This window comes from Planococcus citri, chromosome 4 (assembly GCF_950023065.1).
Source record: "Planococcus citri chromosome 4, ihPlaCitr1.1, whole genome shotgun sequence".
NCBI classification, from domain to species: domain Eukaryota; kingdom Metazoa; phylum Arthropoda; class Insecta; order Hemiptera; family Pseudococcidae; genus Planococcus; species Planococcus citri.
Window position 1 is genome coordinate 45,251,601 of NC_088680.1, and position 26,848 is coordinate 45,278,448.

At 33.5% G+C, this 26,848-nt stretch overlaps 1 long non-coding RNA gene across 1 annotated transcript in view; it reads left to right on the plus strand.

Annotated features, from left to right (window-relative positions):
- The window catches only part of LOC135844908 (uncharacterized), a 613,622-nt gene that overhangs the window by 408,362 nt on the left and 178,412 nt on the right, over positions 1-26,848 (plus strand). The window lies entirely within an intron of this gene.

Consider the following 26,848-nt stretch of genomic DNA (forward strand, 5'->3'; position numbering starts at 1 on the left):
TTTTTACTCAACTGTTCTATGACTCAGATTGCGGGCTTAAGAATTGGAGATAGTTTTAGTTTTTTCTCAAACTTTACCTACCTACTCGTTTATTTACTCATGAAAAAAGTTCTCAAAACTTTTATTACGGAAATATGACCAGACTGATTAACTTATGGGCCTATTTTCAGAGTTACTTACAGTTTGATTTTTCATATTTGTAGAATTGAATCTCAAAAATACTATTTAGAATACCTAATAATCTTGAAAGTGACTCTCAGAACAATTAAAAAGTGGAAACACGACTGGAAAAATCACGAAGTAGCAAAATTGCTAATGCTACATGAGCAAATCGATTGCTAACATTTTTCAAAAATAAAAATATGATCTTCAAACATGCCTACCTAATTTTTAGGTGAGACCTACCTATGTTTATCGAAAAGTATAAATTGTTGACAAAAGTTTAAATACCCTGTAGAAGAAATTAATCTGCTTTCTTCTCCAATACCTTTAGTCGAATTTTTTGGTTTATTTTTGTTTTTATTTTAATTACCTACATTTTTTTACGTTTGGGAAATTGAATGAATGACCAGAATAGAAAACGTGAATCACAAAGTCTGTTGAATTTTTTGTTCAAGTGTGTTGATTTTTCCACAAAAAATACTTAGGTACCTAGGAATTTATTTAGATTGTTACTCATATCGAAAGGGAAGGGATGTTTGGAAACCGTAGATCGATTGGTTGATTAAAAATAGGTACAAAATGAAATGTTGTTTAAAAAGTTTTTACTGCTCGATTGAAGTTGGTTCCAATTTTTTTTAGACAAAATCAGCATGAATATTTCAATTTTAAAAGTTTCAACATTTTTTAAGGTGGTTGATTTCTTGATTGATCCGATTAAATTTTTACTTTGAATTCAAGAGTCTTCTGTCATCTTGTCGAAAAAAAACTATTGAAATGTAATTAAAGTAAGACGTAATGAGTCCCCATATCCTCACTCAAAATGGCTCCTTTAAAATTCAATTACCGTACTTCATTTCATTTCTGATAAAATTTATAATCATTCAAAATTTTGAATCCACAGCCAGACAGAATATGCACTGAAAAATAAGAAAACTTTCTTTTGGAGTTGAGACGTGTAAATTAAAAAAAAATTTTAAACCATTTCAAGTGTTCAGTTTTAAAAATATCTTGTAAAAAAAAGATGCCATTGTTCGAAACTAACTGACATAATCAGAAATGAAATAAACATTATGCGATACCTATTCCAATACCTACTTAGGTATCAGTATGACTTAATCTATGGTATATTTTGTTGAATTGTGATGGAATTGGGAATGCTCAACTTCTCCCTGAGGTAAAAATCAAATCACGTTCACGAGCAGGACCTTATTGGAAGTGTAGGTAGATAATATCCACACCACAGCGAAGAAATTTCTTGCATCATCAAAACTTGAGATCAAATTTCAGTGGATGAATTTCACTTTTTAAATTTTTGGTGCATTTTAAAAAAATTCAATTTGGCTCTGAACCTAAAATTGGGCCATTTTTTTGGTAATTTGGGAAGAAGTGTTATGTAGGTGACCCATCAAAATGGATCATAAAGAGAGAAAATCCAGATTCTGAGAAATTGATTCATAATTTTGAGCTAAGGATTCTTCTAAAATGCCTCAAAAATGTTTGATATTAGTTAAGTAAATGTTTCAATTTCTCCTGAAATTTTCACTCATTTTGATACGTCACACAACATCACTCTTTTCAACATTTTTTAAAACTATGACCAAAACTTGTCCTCAAAATTCAATAGGTATTTAAAATTCACTCGAAACTTTAACCTAATTTTGATATAGTTAGCATAACACTTTTTCAAAAATTTCGAAAATTAGGACCATTAGCTCAAAATTCCTCAGAAGTGCTCAAAAAATATTTCCGTTAGAATATTTTAAATTCTTGTTGAATTTTAGGTAATCCATTTTGATGAATCTCGTGACGCTTTCAAAAGTTTCAATAATCATGAACAGTTTTGGGTTCAAAATTCTTCTGAAGTGCTCAAAAAATGTTTTCATTGGAGTATTTGAAATTCTTGTAGAATTTTAATCCATTTTAATAAATCTCGTGACGCTTTCAAAAATGTTGAAAATCATGAACAATTTTGGGCTCAAAATTATTCAGGAGCGCTCAAAAAATATTTTCGTCGAAATGTTTGAAATTCTTGTAGAATTTTAATCCATTTTGATGGATCACGTGACACTTTCGAAAATTTCGAAAATTATGAACAATTTTTGGGCTCAAAATTCTTCAGAAGTGCTCAAAATATATTTTCGTCGATAATTTTAAATTTTTTGAGAAATTTCTACTCATTTTGATAGATTGTAGAGTCACTTTTGAGTAATTCTACAATAGTTCATTCCTACTTGAAATCATAGAAAGGGAGTGACTTTGAAACTCGACTACACCGTATAGTGCAAGCCATTTTTTTTTTTGCAAACTTTGATTTAATACTCATAGAATAAAATAATGGAATGATCTTTATAAATTGGAAATTTTTTTCCCAGAATTTTGAATTTATTGTTCAGTTTATTTTCAGGAAAAATTTTCTACACTGTTTCTGTATTATCCAACAAAGCATGCAACATTCCTATCCACACAATTTCTCCATCAACGTCTGTATTTCTTGGAAAATTTGCCTCTATTTCCCCTTCTCCTTCCACCTTTTCTATTTGCTTCTTCTTCGTACTTTCAGAACACCATGTTGCAATTTTTAGACACAAACAAGCGTAACGAGAAAAGGCGCAATTCTAGAACGAGTCGCTCGTTAAAAATGGTCGTTAATCAAGTCAACGTGACCTCCCGAGCAAAAAAAAATGAAAAAAAAAGAGAAAAATTACGATAAAAATGAACGGCAAACTTCACGTCAGAAAAGTATACCCATTAAAATGCAATATTTAACGCTTTACAGTGTACATGCACTTCGACGTCATATTACTCACACTTATACATACAATGTATTTTTATGCATTTTGCTGATTACATTATAGTATACCTTTCTACCTACCTATGTGCAACAACTTATGGTGCAAAGTTTTTCCCCCTGTTTGTTTAAAAAAGAACGAAAGCATCGAAATTCATCAATGTTATAGGTGTGCAAAATCACGTGTACATTGTGCATAAGTACGTACTAAGTAGCTAGGTAGTATACCTACTACCTACCCTGGCTACCTATACGTATAGGTATGCATGTAAATCAGCGCAATGTAAAATAAATTTCTTCAGTCGTAAATAAACGTAATATTTGAAAATTTTCTACGTTTAAATACTTATCTATATTGGCGTGAATGTTTTATGTACACGCGGTGATAGCAATTTATTGCGGACAAAAAATTATCTTGCTCTTTTAAATGACTCTTATTATCTGCTTACTGTTTTTTTGCAATTTTACAAATATCTAAATCGGTTTTCAAAAGCATTAAACTTTTTTTCAAAGTCAGCATTTCCCAAAATGTACTGGAAGCTTTTGAGCTTTGATTTTTGGTCAAGTTCTAGGCTGAAACAAGTAACGTATGTTCGGTATGTTCATCTCCGAAAATAATCGTTAGATTAGATCGTCGTCGGTTCGTTTGAGTTGACCAATCAACCAGTTTTGAATAGAAATAAAATGGAGCCGGTAGATAATCATCCGGTGTGCAAAAAAGAATCAAGAAACTTGTTTGTGGTCAAGCTCTACTGAAATGGTAAATATCTGCCTAATTCATTTGCATTCTTAATGGCCAATTGTCCGTTGTCAAGATACGAATAGGTACCTACGAATATTCTCTGGCTAAATATTTAAATTCCTATCCTAATTGTCAAACACCCTCACCAAAAACTGGTTATCTATTCTTTTTCTTCATTTGAGTTGAGAGGGTGCTTTCCATAGAACGTTATTTTGAACAAGCAGGCGATTTTTTTTCTCAGGTTACGAGAATACAAATACCCATCTTTCCATTTGACCAACTAACATATTTTGAGACACCCACCTTTTACATACGTCAATGGAACCCGTAAAAATGGTGCGAGTATAGGTAATACACATCGTGATAGCAAACATGATATATTGAACATTCAAGGACCAAGATAGCGCTAGCTTTTTACTGTACCTTACCATACTCGTACAATGTGTTGTAACTGAAAAAAAATTCTCGTTCGCAATCTAAATTGCCCCACTGTACAAGTATTGTCAACTTAATGGTATGCACATAGCATTGAAAACGTATTGTATGATACGGAAATCATTTTTCCCAACAAGGTTTCCCGTTCTAACTGAAAATAACGATAAAAAGCTTGATATATATTGTGACGAATTCGGGTTATACGCGACGACTGATTTATGCAAGTGAACTTTATTCGATGCCCGTATAAAATGCAATAAGTATTGATTTGCTCTTTTTTTTGTTTTGAAAAATGACATGAGTACTTGTTCTTGCCTTACGTATAATGTGATGAAAGATCTTTTGTAGAAATACATATTATATTAGGTGATTTAGGTACCTCATGGACATGCTCTAAAAAAAGAACAAAAAGGAAGAACTTTGAAAAATTTGTCGTTCAGAAGAGATTTTCAGCGGTTGTCATGAGCCAACAGCTTTCAACGATCAAGTTGGGAAATTAAAAATACTGGTTACATTCTTCAGCAATCATCTTAGGAAGAGGGGGAAGAGAGAGGCAAAAGTGGTGTGGGAACATCCTGGAGAGCGTATTGTATCAAACAGAAAAATTGGGATAGGTCGGTAATTGAATCCCCTAAAAAAAAAGTCAAATCACGAACTTTGGGGTGGATTTGGAGAAAAGTGAGTACCCAGAATAAGAATAATAACTTCTGGGGCCTGGGGGGCTGGGGGCATCTCAAACATAATACTCATGAATTTTCAGGATGGGGAATCATCTATAGGTAACTACTAGTTTTTAGTAAGTAGGATGACCAGTAATTTTTCTGAGTAAATTACCAGTAATTTTTCTGAGTAAATTACTGGTAATTTTTCTGAGTATACTGGTCATTTTTCTGAGTATACTGGTCATTTTTCTGAGTAAATTACTGGTCATTTTTCTGAGTAAATTACTGGTAATTTTTCTTAGTAAATTGTTGGTAATTTTTTTTGCATATTACTGGTATTTTTTTTTTGTAAATTAATGGTATATTGTTTTTTTGTAAATCACTGGTGATTTTTAAAAGTAAATTACTGGTGATTTTTTTTTTCTTAGTAAATTACTGGTAATTTTTCAGAGTAAATTACTGGTCATTTTTCTGAGTAAATTACTGGTAATTTTTCTGAGTGAATTACTGGCAATTTTTCTGAGTAAATTACTGGTCATTTTTCTGAGTAAATTACTGGTCATTTTTCTGAGTAAATTACTGGTCATTTTTCTGAGTAAATTACTAGTAATTTCTCTGAGTAAATTACTAATAATTTTTCTTAGTAAATTGTTGGTAATTTTTTTTGCATATTATTACTGGTATTTTTTTTTGTAAATTAATGGTATATTGTTTTTTTGTAAATCACTGGTGATTTTTAAAAGTAAATTACTGGTGATTTTTTTTTTCTTAGTAAATTACTGGTGATTTTTTTTTCTTAGTAAATTACTGGTAATTTTCCTGAGTAAATTACTGGCAATTTTTCTGAGTAAATTACTGATAATTTTTCTCAGTAAATTGTTGGTAATTTTTTTGCATATTACTGGTAGGTATTTTTTATTTTTTTTTGTAAATCACTGGTGATTTTTAAAAGTAAATTACTGGTGATTTTTTTTTTTCTTAGTAAATTACTGGTGATTTTTTTTTTCTTACTAAATTACTGGTAATTTTTTTGAGTAAATTACTGGCAATTTTTCTGAGTAAATTACTGGCAATTTTTCTGAGTAAATTACTGGTCATTTTTCTGAGTAAATTACTGGTAATTTTTCTTAATAAATCATTGGAAATTTTTTAAAAGTAAATTACCTGTAATTTTTTTTGTAAATTTTACTAGTAATTTTTTCTAGTAAATTACTGCTACCTAATTTTTTGTATCTAATTGCTGGTAATCCACCTACATAAATCTCTCATACTACGCAAAATTGACTATGGTAGTCCATGCTTTACAAAAATTTCAAGTAAAACAGCCAATAGTTATCTTGAGACCTGTTCAGAACTCTTCTTTACGGATTTGCATTGGAGCTCTTTACTCCTCACCCATAGTACAGGCCTTTTTTTGTGGGGGGACTCAGGGGGACTCAATCCCCCCAAAGGAAAGTTCGAAAATATTGAAAAATTTTCATAAAAATTAAAAAAGTGAACGAATTTGAAAAAAAAGAAAAAATGAATAAATTTTGGTAACTTTTTCAAAAAATTTTGAATTATCAGAATAGTAAAAAGCGAAACCGAGATCAGAATTACTTACGATGAAAATTTGGAAATCGCTCTGAATCTAAAATTTAGCATTCAAGTTTGTACCTCAGTATCAGAGTATCTACTGGCAAGAAAGTAGCAAGAAAGCAAGAAAATAGTACCTATAGAAATTCCTTCAAAAAGCAAGAAAATTTCCAAAGAATCCAAAAATCTCTGAAAAATTGAAGTTACGCCATCAATTTTGAAAAATGTTGGGATCAGAAAAATCGAATCCTTTCATTAAAATTGATGTTGTTCTACTTTTCGAATTACAAATTTTCTAAAGCTTTTGCCCTCGCTTCGCTCGGGCTATTCAAAATGCTACTTTCAGGCATTTAAAAAATCCAAAAATTGAGTAGATAAGTATAAAATTCCAAAAATACTCGCAATACCAAAACTGTTTGAAAAGTGCAAATTTTTCATTTTTTCTGAACAGAACCACTAACTTCAAAATTTTTGATACTATTATGCTCTGATGAAAATGTAAAATAAAAACATACTTAACTTAGGTACAAAATGGTCGTTTTTTCGTTTTTTGGACCAATTTTTCACCAAATTTTTACTCTCGCTTCGCTCGAGCAGTAATTTTACCTTCGTTTCAATCAAATAATAATTCATTAAGAACGGTTTTCGAAAATTTATCTGAAATGTCGACTTTTTTATTTCTAAGAATTTGGTTTTAATCTCTTCCCCCCAATCAAAAATAAAAATGTAGGTAAATTCCCTCTATGATTTCATTCTGTAAACACCACTGATGTTCAGCATGTTTTACATGATTTTGATTTCTGTACTTAGCTTGTACTTGAATTAACCCAAAAATTGGGTACTTTTTATAATTCCGAAAATATTTGTTTAAACAATATAGGTAAAAAAATAATTTGGCGTGGGAACATCGATTTTTTTCTCAAAAATTCAAATTATGTACAGTACCGTGAGGGTGGGGGGGGGGTGTATGAAAATTAGGGACTTGCAACTTCAGTATATTATCTACTGTGAAGCTGCAGAACTACCCACAAATCTCAGAAATCACTAGTAGGTAACAAATAAATTCATTACATCAGCCTCAGCTAATCCATCACATCCCCTCCAAAATCTTATCTCAACATACAGCTTACTTTATCATTTCCAACAAACTGACAACCCACTTGCCAAGTTCATCTCTGAAATAAAAAACTTTGAAATTGATTTCAAAAATCTCATTCAAAAACCCATAACCTACCCTCCTTGGCTTTGAAACCTCTACAAATTGATTTTTTATGCACTTAACTGAGAAATTATCCACAAAAAAAAACATTCCCCATTAGAAATTAGAAGCCATTATCTGGAATTCATATCAAACTACACAACTTCAATTTACTTATGCTTTATTGATGGTTTTAAAATCTCTACCTTACTTACTGGATTTGCTTTCTCAATAAATGAAAAAATTTTCAATTTCAAAATTCATGAGGTCTGTTTAATATACCAGCTACTGCTGAACTGCAATTCACCATTGTCTTTTGAACATATCCGCCACACAGCTTGAAAACAAAAACTTTTTAATACTAAGTGACTCTCTTAGCTCCTTGATCTCCATACCAAACATTTTTTCAGATCACCTTATTGTTCAAAATATTCACAAAATTCTGCTAGATCTCCAAAATTCAAACCACACCATTTTTTAGTTATATTTTGTATGGTCAGTCATTTTTGCAGGATTTTTCAAAAATTTTGTGACGTTTTGTAAACTTTTACTAACTTAAACGGTTTTTATGATATTTTAATAAAAAAAATTCTATACCTATTTGGCCGGTTTTTTATCAACTTTTTAGCAAGTTTTCAGAAATTTCAATTTCATTTCAATAAAGTTTGATCAATTCCAATGTTTTATCAACTTTCAGGCATCTAAGACTCTACACAATTGATCATTGATGTCAATATCGATAATATTGATATACTCCAAAATGTAGAGGTTCAACTCAGCATTCTCACCTAGGTACCTATACCTACCTATCTGTTTCTTTCCAACAATAAAACTCTACATCTGCGTTCCAGTGAAAAAAATTACACTTGCGCAAAAAACACAGGGAGAATTGGATAATGCTTTAAAAATGTCCAAATCCGGTCGTAAAAATCACTTAGGTTATTTCTTTCGACCAAGTGACCTAATACTCTATGGAACGCATCTATTCGCCATTCTGGTTTGAAAACTCTGTTTTCGCGGTGGCTCGTTCCCCAATGGCGAATATTTTTCGCATTATAACCGACCGACAATAACAAAACATACAAAGAAAATACAGTAAACACGGATTTATAGTCTATGATCTGAAACAATATCTCGTATAGCAATTCGGTATTCATTTGAAACTTTTTTTTTTCTTTTACGATTATTAAAACAACGGAGAATCGTAAAACGTCGAATTTTATAGCTTGGCATAAAAATGTGGCTCGTTTATTAGAAGTATTTTGTGTTTTTTAATGTAGAGTAGGCGGTCAACTATTAAAAGGCCTACCAATAAGAATTTCCTATGCACCCTGTGTCGGATTCGTTAATGTATTACTTCAGTTGTACATTGAAGATGCATTGCGGAGAACCGAGAACGTATTGAAAAACATTCACGATTGCCAATCCTTTATGAATTCGGAGGTATTATATACACTTATATGTATAAGAGGGAGACTGGGAGAGGATGTACATAGTTCTGGAGTTTTTTTTCTTTTGTATTATTAGGTACGTTCATATTTTTTGAAAAAAGTTGAGTATCTTACGTGAATTGATGATATCAAAAACTTTATTTGTGGGAATAAAATCGTGAGACAATGCAATTTTCGAACATCGATTACCAGCAATATTTACTCTAAACTGTGTTGAAAGAAGGAAGAAAACTTATTCGAAATATTGTTCTGTATACGAGTCGTTTTGTCGCCACCATTATGCTTCGATTGGAAGTAAGTACAGGAAATTGTGAAATTTTACGAGTCTCGACGAAAAGAAGACGTTATTATAACGATAACGCCATCGAACGCGAGCAAATACGAATTAATTCACTCGTTATATCATTCGAAAATGAGGTAGATACCTATACCTCTAGCTGCAGAGTTCGAGTAGGTACATGTGATTGATGCAAAGTGTGAATGTTTAAATTTACTTCTAAATGAGCCAATTTTTGAATACAAATCATTCCTGAATCCGCATTCCGTATGCAAGTAGGTAGACTGATATTATTTGGATGAGTTAAAAATGAACGATTTTATGCGGATGCATTCGATCTGTTCATTACATTGTAAGTAGCATCTTAAGAAAGTAATCGAGCGTGAAAAATGTATGGAGGTATCGGAAGAATTTTTCTTTATTGGTTTGCATCGGTATTTTTTTTCTTTTGACGAGCCAAATATCTTCATGTTTGAAAGAGTTTGTGCATCTGCCTGCGAATGCTTATTGAGAAAAAAAAATTGACAACATTTTTCAAGTGAGTATAGAGTTTTAATGAATGAGACATGAGTTGCTAGGTGTGTGGTTTTTAAACGATTTATTGAACTAAATTTGAATTGAAAAACTTGAAAACCTCTTTGGACACAATTACAAAGGTATGTGGGGACCCAGATAGCTCCTAGAATGTTTTAACAACATCAACTTGAAATTGAAAATTCCATGAAATTTTCAACTTTTTGAAATAGCCTGTGAGTTAAAAAACTAATCGAAGAATTTTTCGCGAAATTTCACTCATTTTCGACATTTTTTTAAAAAACCTCAAAAATCAAGACCAATTTTATGCTCAAAATTTTTTGAAACTGCTTTAAAAAAGTTTTGATGGGAATTTTTGATTTTCATGTCGTTTGAATAAATTTTTATACGTAGCATGACAGCTTTCAGCACAAAAATCTCGAAAATCAAGATTCAATTTTGGACTCACACTTCTTCAAAAATGCTCAAAAGACATTTTTGTCGAAATATTTGAATTTATTGAGAAATTTTAACTCATTTTAATTGGTCACATGTGACACCTTTCTCAAAACCTCTGGAAATCCTAACCAATTTTAGGCTCAAAATTCTTTAAATACATACCTATATGCTAATAAAAAGTTTTGATGGAAATTTTTGATTTTCTGTTGAAATTTGAAGTTTTGAACCCATTTTGATAGGTAGTATGACAGCTTTTTGAAAAAAATCCTGAAAATCGTGATTCAATTTTGAACCCAACATTCTTCAAAAGTGGTCGAAATACATTTTCGTCGAAATCTCTGAATTTCCTGAGAAATTTGAACTCATTTTGATCGGTTACATCACCTATTTCAAAAATCCCGAAAGTCATTACCTAGGTAGGTACAATTTATTTTGGACTCAAAAGTCAAAATTCTTGAAAAATATTCAAAAACCATCTTTGTCGAAATATTTGAATTTCTTGCCTATGAAATTTTTATTTATTTTTGAATCACATTATTTTGATGGCCCAATTTTGGCTTCATTAGTGATAAGAGCAGGTAGCTTGGAGCTCAATTTTTTCAAAAAACATGTAGATAACTTAAAATCTCAAAGTGTGCAATTAGGGTAGACACCTAGGTATGTCCTATATCTGGGAATCTGTGTGTTTTTTAATGAGGAAAAGAATAGATATTTTGGGTTTAAATTTTTTCAATTACTAGAACGTATCATCTTGAAGTGTTTAACTGATCACACTAACAGACATGAAATATTGCCACAGTTTCAGTTTGGCTTTCGAAAACATACAGCAACAACACACCAACTCCATCGTCTTACCAAAATTATCCACCACGGTTTTGAAAATAAACAATACACTGCCACAGCATTTCTCGGCATTAAACAAGCTTACAACTCTATATGGCATTCCAGTCTGCTACAAAAATTGGAGAATACTCAAGTACCTCGTTACTTATTTGATATCATCAAATCATTCTTATCAGACCACTACTTCCAGATTCGCATAAACAATTCACTTTCAGACCCCAAACCTATCTTCAGAAGCGTACCTCAAGGAGCTGTTCTAAGCCCTACACTTTTCAACATCTACTGCAACGACATCACAACTTCATAAAATGCTGAAATTCTTCAATTTGCAGATGATACCTGCTTATGCACTCAAAGTAATAATCTCTCCAGTGCAATCGACAAACCTGAACAAAGTATCAACACCACCAACTCCTGGCTAAAATCCTGGAAACTTGAACTCAATCCAAACAAAACAGTTACAAAAATCTTCACGCTGAGACACCACTGCAACCCTACCAGAAACATTAATATTGAAAACACTACAATAGAATGGAGTGATGAAGCCGTTAAATATCTTGGAGTATTCCTTGACAAACGACTCACTTTCACAAGTCATATCTCACAGAAAATGAAAGCCACCTACTTCAAACTCAAAACACTTTTCCCACTAATCAACAGAAGTTCACATTTGAAAATCCAAACAGCATTACTATGTAATCTACAAGACTATTCTTTGTCCTACTTTTACATATGTGGCTCCAGTGTGGTACGGTACCTCCAAAACAAACAAGAAAAAACTTCAAATATTCCAAAATAAATTTTGTCAAGTCGCCACTAACGCTCTATGGTTTTGCCGAAATACTCAAATACAACGCGAACTCAAAATTGAAACGATTGACGACTTTCTGAAAACTGTAACTGAAAAATACCTGAACAAATTATCTGATAACACCCTTGCCTCTTCCTTAAAATTTCTTTTAGGTTTTTTAGCCCTAACTCTTTTCTTTCTTAAGTTATTTTTCAAGTATCCTATTTGTAAAATTCGTGAATTGCGCAATTGCGCTGAACCGAATAATAATAAAAGCTATCTATCTATCTATAAATTTTTTCAAAAAAAAAAAAAAAAACTCAAAATCTCAAAATGAGTAATCATTTAGGAAAGTACAACCTGCAAAATACGAGAAGGTACCTCCTGGCTAGATATCTCAAAAATGATTTATAAAAATACTCTAAAAATTTCTTACAGATGATTGAATAAGTAAGTAGGTATTCGTAAAATTATTTCAATAAATGCAAAAATTAGGGAAATATTGAAATTTTGAAGAAAAAAAACAACAGAATTCTCGTTAAAATATATTTTGGAAGTAGGTAATTAAAAAGTTGAATTTGTATAAAAATTGTTAATTGTGAGAAATATACCTAATATCATTGAGATCATGAATGAAGAATTACCAAAAATGCCCAATGAAAAAAAATATTAAAATCATTTTTTCACCATAAGTTTTCTCACCACGATGAGTTTTCCTAAAACCATTGGAAATGAAAGCTGATTATGAGCCAGTATCTCCCTTACTTTTTATATTGTAGGTAAATGTCCCCAACTTGTTCCACAATAATTGCAGGTATTCTCTATTTCAAAACTAAGCAGGAAAATTCGGTTAAAAAATTACACTTATTATTATTTTTTTTTTTTGGAAACGAGATCAAAAAATGCACATGTCTGAAAATGTGTATCATCAAGACCGGTATGTACACTACCTAATAAATTCCTTAGTAATGGTTCAGCTGTGTGTTGGTAGTTGGTACATTGTTGCAAAGAGACCAGCGATACAACGCAACATTTGACGCAGGAAGTTATAATTAATTGAAAATTATATCAAGAAAAACAATAAACAGCTTCATGAAGGCGACAAGTAAAAGGGTTCACGCGGTCTGAAATCACTATACCGGCGGTGTGCATCACTATATAGGAGAGCATTATACGTGTAAAATACATCTAAAGTGGTAGCTCGATTGCTCGTTAATTGTTAATCGTTATCCGATAATTGCTACCTATCGGCTCGAATACATAAATAGCGAATCGATACACGCACAAAAAATGTGGGTACCGAGAGTAAATTCGGTAGCATAAGTCGACGGTTGATGTTCATAATTACCAGTAATAAAACGGGTTCGCTTCCTTTGTAAATGCGTCGCGCAATTTCGATGGATGGATGGCGATGAAAATACACCTCACCTACCTTCATGTACGCATAATATAATAATATTGTACAAACGTATTGTATATTATGTGTTGTATCGCATCAGCAGCACACGTTGAACCAATAATTGGGTGATGATTTTTTCAGAAGATATGTCCCAAATAATGCGAATAATTCACAAATTTCGATGATCATTGCTGCAAGCAGTAAGTTTAAGTATATAGGTATGAGCACTTGAGCAGATGTGTATCTCGACTGCAAGTTGCAATCATGTCCTACCGCAAGAAAAAATCAATTAATGAATGTCAAATTTAAGGTCAATAAGGACTCATTCATTCACGTCTGCTAAGCCAGATCGTAAATTCTTTAAATCTCGATCGAGATTCTTATCTCAAAGTATTTTTTTTTTCAACGTCTCGTCGACTCGAATTTATTTAAGTATCAATATATAATAATGCACATCTGGCGAATTTAATTTAACATTTCGAGTGGAAAATTACCATAAGAACGTGATAATTTCAAGTTTTCCAGTATTACAAAGAGTATACTTCCTTCGAAGATGTTTTTTTGTTGGATAAATCGAAGTTTTTTTCACTTCAGACTCTTCAAAAAGGATAACGAATGAGTAGTGATAATTATTTTGGAGTAATTTTTATCTACATGAACGTACAAGGACTATTTTTCAAATTTATCGTCTCTTTTTCAATTTTTTTTCACAAAGTACCGTCGTAAAAAACTGAAAATTTTCTCAGCAGGCGGCCCCACCATACCATAACCCTGGCATTTTCGTTCAAAATTCTCGTAAACAAGATAAATCGAAGGTTGAATTGCTAAAAAATGAAAAAAAAAATTCTCCTAGGTATGTGAATTTATGACACCTGACAATTTTTTACTCAAGGAGTGGGTTTTACAATTGCTGACACGTTTGATGCTCGCAATTAAGTACTTGATGACGAGTTTAAAAATGCTTGCAAGAAAGAAAAGAGTTGAAAATTTCATCATAATGGTGATTGATTTGGATTTTCTGACTGAAAACTCACTGTTCGATAACGTTATAGTAGTTTTTTTCAATCCCAAATAAAAATTTTTCAATTTTTTTTTACATTTTTGTTCGATTTTTTTCTGTTGTATGCGATTTTCTCAGAAGTAGGTACCTATCTAATACATATTTCGTTTTTCTGCATCCCAAGATTTTTTATTGTTCAACAATTTTAAATCCATTGGATCCCAAAATCAAAGGATATTAGCTCCCAAAAAAGTTGCAGTCACCAAAATGAAAAATTCACAAACCCATTGGATTTTGAATTTTTTAAAAATAATTCGAAAATTCAAAAGTTGAATAAACCCTTACTAACGTACATATAAAGGACCAATTTTAATATGAGGGAGAAAAATAGGACTATTCTTTTTTTTAGAGAGACCAAATTTTTCAAAAGACGTGGTACCTGGATCACTGGAAAGTGCAGGTACTCGTGCACTTTTTCTAAATCGAAAGAGCATTGCAAAAAACATCAGCCAAAATTTTTGACGCTTAAGTGCATTTTTTGGTTTTTGGTGAATTTTTGGAAATCGTTGGGCCTGGCAAAAATGGGACAGAATCATTTCACCATTTCACCAAACTTGAATTATAAAGCTGAAATTTAGTAGGTATATGTACCTTATTTTCGAGCCCCCTTCCCTCGAATCGATGTGATTAATTTTGAGCCGATTATTTTTTGAAAGTTTGATTTTCCACAAAATCTTACCTACCTACCTACCTACCTGATGAAGTTGGAAAACCAAAATCTACTTTGCATCCTAATTTCAAACCTTCAAATACTTATCTACATCATCGGCCAAGATTTTAGATGCCAAAGAGCAGTTTTTGATTTTTGGTGAAATTTTGAACATTTTATTTGCACCAAAAATCTGAAAAAATCGAAACTTTACCAAATCGATCTAGAAAGCTGTAATTTAGTAAGATGCACTCTTTTGACCTCCTAAATCGATTGTGAACGGTTTCAAGTCGTTTTTGAGCAGTTCTGGAGTCTCCAGCAAATTTTTGAAAATTGAAATTTTCATCAATGATTACTCATTTGATGTAGTTGGAAAGCTCGAATTATTTACCCACTTCATACCCTAATTTCAACTTGCAAAGTCAATTAAAGGTGGTTTCAAGCCGTTCTGGAGCCTCCAATCACATTTTGGAAATTCCAAATTGTTCAAAAGTGTAATAATAACTGTCAAAATTAAGTTTGACTTGTATTAATGTGATTGGTGCTTGCTAGTGACCATTGTGATCTGTTTTACACCAATTTTCCAAATTCGGTTCCTGCAGATGCTGGTTCGAAATCGTAAATTTCTCTGGTATGATTTCATAATAAAAATTTTGAAAAATAGGTACTCTCATGATTTGAATCAGTAGAAACCAATCTTGAAAAATTGAGGGTCCCTATCATGCACTGACCGTATTTTATGACATTTTTTGGGAAATTGGAATTTTCCAAAAAATTGCCATGAAGTCTCCAAAACCATTTTGAAACCATCTCTAGTCAATACTCTCTAGTTATGTCGAAAATAGGTAAGAGTGTAAACTAAATTTCAGATTTTCCGTCAAACTGCTGGGGTGCAGTGAATTTTTCGAACTGGCAATTGTAAGATCACTGAAGACCTTTTTTGAAAATCTGGAATTTTCAAAATGCTGCTGGAGGTTCCAGAACGGCGTAAAACCACCTCCAATCGACTCATCAAGTTTGAAAATTAGGGCATACAGTAAATTTTAAGTTTCAGACTTCATGGAGTGAAATTTTGTAAAAATTTCAACCCCCCCCCCCCATGAAAAATCTCTCACAGGCTTCAGAACTGCTCAAACCTTTTCAACACCTTTACCATTCAAATCAAGCGAGAGGAGGGGGTATGGAAAATAGAGTGCATATAAAAATCCAGCTTTTCAAGTCAATTTGAAAATTTTGTATTTTTTCTCATTTTTTGACCCAAGTTTGATTTTTAAAAATTCACCAAAAATTGAAAAATACTTTTTTAGCACTTGAAATTTTGGATGATAATGTTCATTTTTATGCTCTTTTAATGTATCTAAAACACTTGGGTTTACAATTTTTTAAATAAAAAATCAAAGTAATTTCCCCTCTAGGGTGATGAGTGATGGCAAAATTGTGAGTAGGTACCTACCTACTTTTCGTAAGATTTTAAAAACTATTTGTACTATAAAAACGTCACTGTCTCAAAAAAATATATATATGTACTTGCAAAGCAAACAAGCACAAAACCACAAGCTCAGCCCACACATGAACGAACGATATCAACACACAAAGCCAACCCTCCTACCATCCACCTAGAAAAGTTCAGTCGACCGCAATAACAGCCATTTTCTATGTTTATTCTGAACGTAAAATTAAACCATAGAATGGAAACTTGCGATATCATGGTATAACTAAGTATGGAGTAATAATAGCACATGGAAATAACAATTTAGGATTCTCCCAAGCGAAAAGAAACTACACAAACGTTAACTTTAAAGTAAACTACAGCAGCGAGAGTATCCCAAAATTTACCATAAAATGGCGAAATTTTCTTCTCCACAATTGAGCCATTTTGTATATAAGATCCCAAGAGTGAAAATTTCAACCACTGGCAATTTTTTATGATACCTTCGTCAAAATGGCAAACTCGCAAATGAAATTATATACCGCCGCCGCGTCGATTAAAAGAGCAAAAATTCAAATTAATTTTAAAACGGCGCGCCGCTATATACGATGGCAAAAGATGGCAGCGAGAGAGAGTAAATTTTGCAACGCTGGGATGAGAAGGGTCGGGCGAAAGCGCGCATTAAATGTAGGATTCGTGTACCGCGAAAAGCTCTCATATTATAGGTATTAGGGAAAAATCGATTCGACCGGCGCGCAATTTCGTTTGGACGGTTGAAAATTGCCGAAAGCATCGTAGAGTCGGGGCGTTCATAGCGCGATAATCGTTTAACTTAATTCATTAACTAGCGACCAAGGTGAATGGGTTAAAGGCGGGGAAATTTTATGCATCGAATTTACTGCGGTTGTCATCCGTTTAATACAAGTTCGCCTGCTAAAGACAGATTCCAACGATGTATATTGCGATGGGAAAGCTCGTCGTTATGGACGATTTGGCCGGGGCTAGAGGTAGAGAACGAGGCGGATGTTGCTGGAAGTACATACTACGAGGAAAGCAAGACGAGCGAGGCCGAGAGGCGAAATGCGAAATGGCAGGGTCTGAAGCGCGCCGCGCCGTTTCGTTATTTGAATCGAGAATACTCTTTCGTGCAATAAAAGGGAAGTAAAAGTAGCATCGGGACGAGGTAAAATGAGCGAAAGAACAAGGGTTACTATCTCCGGAGCAGTTTAGAAGTTTGGCAGGTTTCCGGGATGCGCACTAAAAGAATATAACAAAAATCGATATCGCTTAAATTTCAGCTACGGGTTCTCAAAGTACCCATACGTAATAGCTAGTCCCTTATTTAAGCACTTGAGAGATGGGCTGTCAAATCAGAATGTAGTGGTTGGCGTTGGCGATGTAATGATGATTATGTATGGCGATATACGGGGATGGTGAGATTTTTATATGCTTATTATTAAAGATGGTCTTTATTTTTAAGGTTGGGAATATTTTCACTTTTGTCATTTTCCCATCACATGTGCAAAAATAATTGTTGTCAAATGCAGTCCCTCTCATCTTTCTTATTAAAAAAATAAATAATTTTTGATTTTTCCACTACATGCTTTCCTAATAGGTAACCCTTCTCTAATTGAAAATGACCTATCGAATTTTCAATTCTTTTCATGTACCGAAGCGAGGGCGAAGCTTCGACAAATTTACAATTTGTGAAGTACCTACTTACAAAATTCATTTTTAATGTAAGAAGTTTCAACGCCAAAATTTTGTGCTTTTTGATGTTTTTGAATGAAATTTTTCAACTTTTTTCGTTATTTTGGACTTTTTTACACCTGTAATACCTGAAGGTTCCATTTCCTGTTATAACTCACCCCGGAGCTATTTTCAATTGTGAATATCTGTACCAAAAAATCTCGAATATTCTGCTCAAAAAGGGCAAAGAACTGCATTAAAAATGATCTGTTACTAAATTTCCAGCTGATACCTATAATTCATGTTCTGAAAATTTTCCAAAATTTTAACGTAGTAGTTATGCACGACATTTTTGGAATCAGGTCAACCAAAATTTTAGAAATTTCTGATTAAAAACATACCCAGGTATTTCAAGATTTTGTTTTACTCTCAAGTCTTGAATAAGAAGAGCTAATTACCTACTTTCTGTCACCTAGACATCCCGAAAAAACAGAAAAATTCTTGCTAAAAAAATGTGGAAATATTTTCAAATTTTTAGTTTTTTCCTTCCAGACTTGCTACTTTTGTCTAAGATGGAAAATTGGTGGTGTTCGAATCTGAATTGAAAAGTACCCCAATTTTTGGAAAGAGCATGGTCTCAAACCTTCACAATCAAAATTTTGGAATTTTGGCTGTAATTTTTCTACTTTTGGCAAAATTTTAAAAATCTAAAATTGACTAACAAGACCTCTTGAGGTGTCACACTCCGATTTGAACGGGACCGCGATTTTTGGAAACAACATAGTCTAAAAAACCCCAAAACCAAATTTTCAGCTGCCCTGGTTCATTTTTCGTTTTTTGGCGAAATTTTGAAAATTCAAAATTGACTGTTTTTGGCGATTTAAGGTTTTTTTAAAAGTAAGTACTTGATCAGTAAAAATGGTTAAAATAAGTTCAAAAACTTATATTAACTACCCTAATCCAAATTTCAACATTTCAAGCCGTTCTGGAGCCTCCAGCGTGATTTTTCAATTTCTCCAGAATTTTTAATTTGCTCCAGAAGGCGTGAATATGCAGTTGGCCAGCTAAAAATCGAGTTGTGTATTGTACTTGACCTGTTTAACGGGTTTATCCACATTTCAGCCGATTTTGGAAGTGACATGACATGACACCTCAAGAGTGGTTTTTTGACCAGTTTTTTTCAAAATTAAAAAATCCAAAAAATCAAAAGATAACAGTTTTGTGAGGAAATTTTTGAAATTTGCGCGAATCGCTGTATTTTGTCCGTAACTAACCCCCCAAATCAAAATTTTACAATTTCCAGCCATTCTGGAGCCTCCAGCGCGATTTTCAATTTCTCCAGAATTTTGAATTTGCTCCAGAAGGCGTGAATATGAAGTTGGGCAGCTAAAAATCGAGTTGTATATTATTACACTCGACCTGTTTAACGAGTTTATCCACATTTATTGCGCCGATTTTAAAAGTGACACCTCAAGAGTGGTTTTTTGAGGTGCCATCTTGCTCCAAAACGGCTGGAAATGATAGAATTTGCGCTCCGGGGGGTTAGTTCTTGAAGAAGTACAGCGATTCGCACAAATTTCAAACATTTTTTCACAAACGGTTATCTTTTGTTTTTTTGGATTTTTTAATTTTGAAAAAAACTGGTCATAAAACCACTCTTGAAGTGTCACTCCCAAAATCGACTCAAATGTAGATAACTTGTTAAACAGGTCGAGTATAATACACAACTCAATTTTCAGCTGCCTAACTGCATATTTACGTCTTCTGGAGCAAATTCGAAATTCTAGAGAAATTGAAAATCGCGCTGGAGGCTTCAGAATGGCTGGAAATAGTGAAATTTGGATTTGGGGGGTTAGTTTTGGACAGAATGCAGCGATTCGCATAAATTTCAAAAATTTCCACACAAACGGTTATATTTTGATTTTTTGGATTTTTTAATTTTTGAAAAAAGCTGGTCAAAAAACCACTCTTGAGGTGTCACTCTCAAAATGGGCTCAAATGTAGATAAACTCGTTAAACAGGTCGACTTCATATTCACGCCTTCTGGAGCAAATTCAAAAGTCTGGAGAAATTGAAAAATCATGCTGGAGGCTCCAGAATGGCTGAAAATGGTGAAATTTGGATTTGGGTAATTAATATTAGTTTTGGGACTTACTGTAACCATTTTTACTGATCAAATACGTACTTTTAAAAAAAAAGCATGAATCACCAAAAACAGTCAATTTTGAATTTTCAAAAATTTACCAAAAATCGAAAAATGAGCTTGGGCAGCTGAAAATGAGGTTTTGTGGGTTTTAGACTATGCCCTTTCCAAAAATCGCAGTTCCGTTCAAATCGGAGTCTGACACCTCAAGAGGTTCCCTTGTAAGTATTTTTGAAGATTCATGCTTTGAAAAAAAATATTTACCTACTTTCAGTAAAAATGATGAAGTTTAGCTCTAAAACTCATATTAACCCCTTTGAACCGAATTTCTCTATTTTGAGCCATTCTGGAGCATTCAGTGCAATTTTCGATTGCTTCAGAATTTTTAAATTTCATCCAGAAGACGTGAAAATATAATTCTGCATTGTTTTTCAACCTGTTTAACGGGTTGATCTTGATTGGGTTATGTTTTGATTATATTTAGTTAATTTACTTGGTGAAGTTGGTGAAACTTGAGACCTACAAATAGGTAATCCAAAAACGGTGATCGAAAAAACACACTTCAGACTTGTTAAATAAATAGGTAAGTTAGAATCCACTACTCGATTCTAGACAGCCTTAATTTTCACGCCTTCTGTAGGAACTGAATATTTTGGTAGAAATCGAAAATCATACTGAAAACTCTAGAATGGTCTAAAATGATGAAATTTGGTTCGACGATAAAGTTGATATACTATACCTAGTTTCAAAACGAACTGAATATTTTGGTAGAAATCGAAAATCATACTGAAAACTCTAGAATGGTCTAAAATGATGAAATTTGGTTCGACGATAAAGTTGATATACTATACCTAGTTTCAAAACAGATCTTCATTGTTTTTATTGAATAAACACAATTTATGGATTTTTAAAAATTCTCCAAAAATCTATTTGGCTAGCTGAAATTCTGAGAGTGAGATTATGAGGAAAAATCTCAAAATAAAACCTCAATAGGATAGCTTTGGCCTGGAAAGGGGTCCATTTTCAAATGAGAGGACTTTTGTGAATCATAAACTTTTTGAAAACCGTAAAAATTTGTCAATAAGAGATCCCTTCCAAGTTCCAAATAAAAAATTGAAATGAATAATACATATGTATCTGAGGACATTTGAGGCATGGAGAACTTTTATGGTAAGTTAAAGGGAAGAGTGAAATAATTGTTGAAATGTTTCAAATATTGGAAAAGCAACATTTCATTCATATTGTAGTGAATCAAAACCTCAGAAAATAATTACATATTCTGATCCGCTAGAAGGGATTTTGAAATAAAAGTTTGCACTTTATTTATCTATCCAATAGCATTCAATTTTCGAGCAAAAATATTAGAAGTTTTAGAGAATTTTTGAGATTTTGAATTTCCTTAATTTTAATTTTAAAAATTCAATTTGTGGGGTTGTAGACAAACAAAAAAGTGTACCTACCCATTTTGGGATTTTCAAGTTTTTGTATTTGAAAATTTAGGCTCAATGGTGAAATTTTTATGCACGTGACTTCTTCAATTTTGATGATGCATAATTCTTTCTCATATTTATAACACATCTTTGTTCATCAACTCATAAAAGTCCATTCTAAAAGCATTTAATTTGATTTTTGATTGTACCTAATTTTCAAGTATTTTCATCCTCACCCCCTATCTAATTTCAAAAATATCAACTTCCCAAAAATGTCATGGATAATATAGGTGAGTAAACTGCTCGCTGACCATACAATACACAAGTCAGTCAGGTCTTTCCTTTTTAAAAAAAGTTAACAAATTCTAAAAACAATTTTTCCATTAAAAAGGAACCATATCAGGGCTTTGGAGACCGACGAAGGGAGGGCCGAGGAGGTGATTTGCCCCAGGTCAATTCATTCAAAAATTTAATTCAAAATAATACCAGTTTTTTTTCTTGAGCTAGTGATTTTATAATTTGAAGTTCAATACCTACCTAATTTTTTCACGAGTCAATTTCATGGAGTGTGAAGGGGACAGACAAAGCGCTATGTTTGTGTCGATCTCATTTTGACTCCCCATGGCTCAGAATGAAAAAGGCAGGGTAGATTTTTAAAGGAAAAAAAAGCTAATAAGAACTTCCTTACTGCTTGGTGCGAAATTATGCAATTTGCATAGATACGTTAAAATGTTTCACGTAAGTAAGTACTTACTTATACCTAATGGAAGTACTTATATGTAATTTTTGACGTAATATACAACACGATAATTTCCCCAAATTGTCGACATGACTTTACGATCGGATGCTGGTAAATTTATTCGTTCATACAATGTAGTTGACATTATGTACATTGTACGTCTGCAGCGTATTGATACTTACTTACTTGCAATCATGTTGGCAATCTGCAGCTTGCGTTTCTGTCACCACATTCGCGTCGCAGCATCATTTAAATGATTAATCGATCGAGAATTTCGGTTTCAACGAACGCACGCTGCGATAATTTGTTGAAATTATGATGGTACTGTATCAGTGGTAATTAAACCATCGACTTTAGGTAACCCTGAATGATAAAATACAATGTATTCGTGCTTCGTGCCACGTTATTCTTTGTATGTTAGGATAAAATTCGGTTCGAAATGAAAGTATATTATGGTAGCGGACTGTTCAGCGCACTTTTTGTTCGGCTGAATAAAGATTTTGCCTTTTTACTAGCTCATTTCTACGAAACGAAACGACACACATAAGCAGTCTGAGAAGAAAAGCATTGTAAGGGAATTGCGAATCCTGGAGTATATATTTTGCGAATTTATATACTTGGAAAGTACGCTATTATACGTTGAGCTGGACGGTAAAAAAGGTCATTTTTCTTTTAATAAAAAATTTCCAATAAAATATCGAATACGGTTATTACGCGGCGAACGTATAAACAGAATGTAAAATTACAGTTATTTTAGCAGTTGAGCGGAAAATTACTGCAGCCAATGTTGTCGCGAAGCTCTGCCTTTCGAATATGCGCGATTCTGCGCGGTAATTTAATTAGAAAATTTTTATTTATATTCCGAAATACGATTCGAGGGTTTTATTTTCCAAATAAAATAATCGAATCGAGATATTGCAGGGTAATTTTCTTAATAAAGAAACGAAAGGGAACTTTCAAGGTTTTAATCGATAAGTATTTTTTTTCTTCTTTTAAATTAAATAAAATTAGAAGCTTGAAATAGGGGATGAAAAAAAAAACAGCCACGTCTGCTTTATAATTAAGTAAGTAGATACGTGTTGATCGTTTGATCATTTACTCGTATATTTTTTTATCGAGAATTCTTTCAAACATAGAAGTTCCTAAAATATTCCTACTTACGTTTACCAGGAAGGATCGAAGGAATCTCAACTAAGTAAGTACCTAGATGAAACAATTCTGGATTAGGCTGAGAAAAGTTGGAACAGCATTTAAAAGTATCTACATCAGCAGGCAACATTTCAGGTGGTGATCTCCATTTTCTTAAAAAAAATTTCAGGCTTTTGGACATTAAAATTGATTTTATATAGGTACATAATTATTTTTTTTACTTTAAGAAATTCAACATTTTGAGCAAAGTGAGTAAGAAAGCTGTTTCTGACAGTGATTTTTTTGAGTTATCCTGGAGCCTTCAAAGGATTCTTAGATTTTTCAGCTTTCAAAAAATTCGATCAAAAATCCCAAAATTAAATTCAGCGTCGTAATTCTACTGCAACTGGCTCATTAAAAAATTCTTCGTTATAGAAATTCAAGTTCGGTGACCCCATACCTTTTTATTCATTTCTGCTGTGGGTAGTTTTCAAAAAGCAGCGTTATCTATGAAAAAAAATACCAACTCTCAGAGTGGTTCTTAAATTTGCAATGCGTGAATGTGATGGCTTCATTTATCCAATTTTACAGAATTTGAATCAAATTTTCCTAGGTAACTATCTGCTTGAAGCTTTTACGAAAACTTTCATTGGAAAAATTATACACTTTATTTTGGTGAGATTTGATGAACTTTTTTGCCATTTCACCCATTTTTGCAAGGTTTTTTCCATCAATATAGCTTCCAAAGGTCGTCAAGCTGACTGTCTTGTCTGATCTCTTGAGTCAATGAACCACGTGCCTGGTCTCTTAAGATCACTGATTTACCTGTCTAGCCTCACATGATCGTCTGGCTTCCTAACATCGTTTGTATTTCTGGCCTGTTAATGTCAATGACCCGTCTGTCTGACCTCTTAAGGTCATTGACCAGTCTGTTTGACTTATCAAGGTCGCTTGTGTTCTGACACGTCTCTTAAGGTCAATGTCCCATCTGTCTGGCTTCCTAAGGTAGTCTCACTGGTTGGTCTCTTAAGGTCAATGACCCGTCTGTCTGATCTCTCAAGGTCACTGACACACCTCTCGATCCTTCCAAAGTTGTCTATCCGAATGCCCGACCTTTAAGGTCAACGACTCGTCTGTCTGGGTTTCCAAGGTCGTCTGTCCACCCGTCTTACCTCTCAAGGGCAATGACCTCTTTGTCTGGCTTCCTAAAGTCGTCTGACTGTCTGGTCTCATAAGGTCACTGACCTACCTCTCGATTCTCCAAAAGTTGTCTGTCCGAATGTCCGGCCTTTTAAGGTCAACGACTCGTCTGTCTGGGTTTCCAAGGTCGTCTGTCCACCTGTCTTACCTCTAAAGGGCAATGACCCATTTGTCTTGCTTCCTAAGGTCGTCTGACTGTCTGGTCTCTCAAGATCAATGACCCATCTGCTTGGTCTCTTAAGGTCACTGACCTACCTCTCGATCCTTTCAAAGTTGTCTGTCCAAATGTCAGGCCTTTCAAGGTCAATGACTCGTCTGTCTGAGTTTCTAAGGTCGTTTGTCCACTTGTCTCACCTCTCAAGGTCAACGACCCGTTTGTCTGGCTTCCTGAGGTCGTCTGGCTGTCTGGTCTCTCAAGGTCAATGACTTGTCTGTCCGGTCTCTTGAGGTCACTGACCTACCTCTCTATCCTCTCAGCAAAGTCGTATGTCCGTCTGTCAGACTTCTTAAGGTCATTAGCCAATCAGTATATTGGCTTTCCAAGGTTGTCTATCAGCTCTTTTAAGGTCATTGAACCGTGTGCCTGGGCTCTTAAGGTCACTAACCCACGGGTACAGTCTCCCAAAGTTGTATATGTTTTCCTGTCTGGCGTGTTAAGGCCATTGACCTATCAGTAGAGGCTTCCCAAGGTCTTCTGTGTTCTTGGCTGACTTCTTGAGGTCACTGACTTAGCTGTATAGCCTCTCATGATGGTCTATTAGCCTGTTCAGCTTCTCGAGCTTGTCTGCATATCTGGTCTAGCTTCTCAATAAGGTCTCGCGAAGACAAAAAGGTCAAAAATTAAGTTTAAACCTTGATCGAATTTTCTCCATTCATTGTTATAAAAATGTTTTCACCGTTTTTAAAAAAAATGCTTCTATAATACTTCAAATTTTCATCGCAGGTTGATTCAGCAGTTTCATTTTGAATTCTACCTCCCCTATCACTATATGAGTTTTCAATTTGTAGAGAAATAATTTAATTAAAAACACACCTCAAGCTATCGTAATTTGTATACACTGTATGAAATGAACATTTCTAATAAAATGAATGTGTTAAACGAAGGCATCAGCAGGTATTACGTCTACGTAGGGATGCAGGTGCATGTGCACAACTTCACAGCCTACAGCTACTGCAGGTACCTACGTTGATATACATAGAAGAATGCTGATTGCTGTTTCAGGTAGGTACTTATTCGAAGATGATTGTCGCGTAAGGTTTAACTATACAATTACGTAAATATGTATACGATTAATAAGTCGAATGGTTAATTAGGAAAAATTGCACGTTCGATGATGATAATGTGCAGAGAACAAGCTATCCTGCTGAGCTAAGCGAGAAAACAACAATAAGCTAAGTACGGTAATGTAAATTATTGCCAACATAATATAATTGTCTCTCGACGGGTGTCCTTTAGCGCATACGTTCAAGAAAAATTGGTCTTTTTCTCGATTTTATTCGCGTTTAAAATGCACACACACGTATATAATATAGCCTACCTCAGAGCATATACGTGTATGTATGTAGTTTGTACTTCAGTTCGACGTGCAATATTACATTTATCTACCTACCTTATACATATTACGAAGAGAGTTGCACATTTTATGTGGTTTTTACGACGTAAACGAGTATGTCCTCGATGACTTATCGAGCGCTTCTGCAGTTTTGCGGCTTAATTTTGTATACGGCGAGCTTTCATATATATTACTCAAGGAATGTGGCACAATTACAAAATTGACAGTTGTTTGGTTTAGGTAAAATACTTCTCAACTACCATACAGATTGTTTAGATGGTCGAAAAATATTCCCGAAGGATAAATTACCTATGATGAAGCAGTAGGATTAGCATATAATTTTTCAAATATCATCTCAAGATTTGAGCAGTCTAATGAGGTTTTCCAAGTGATGAAAAAAATTGAAGGCTATAAGCTACGCAAAATTTGAAATTCCTTCCACATTTTAACCCCTTTCTCGCAGTGAAGATTTGTGAAACGGATATTAGCAGATTTTCGATATCTTTCAACAATGGCGTTCGTACCCATCAAAAT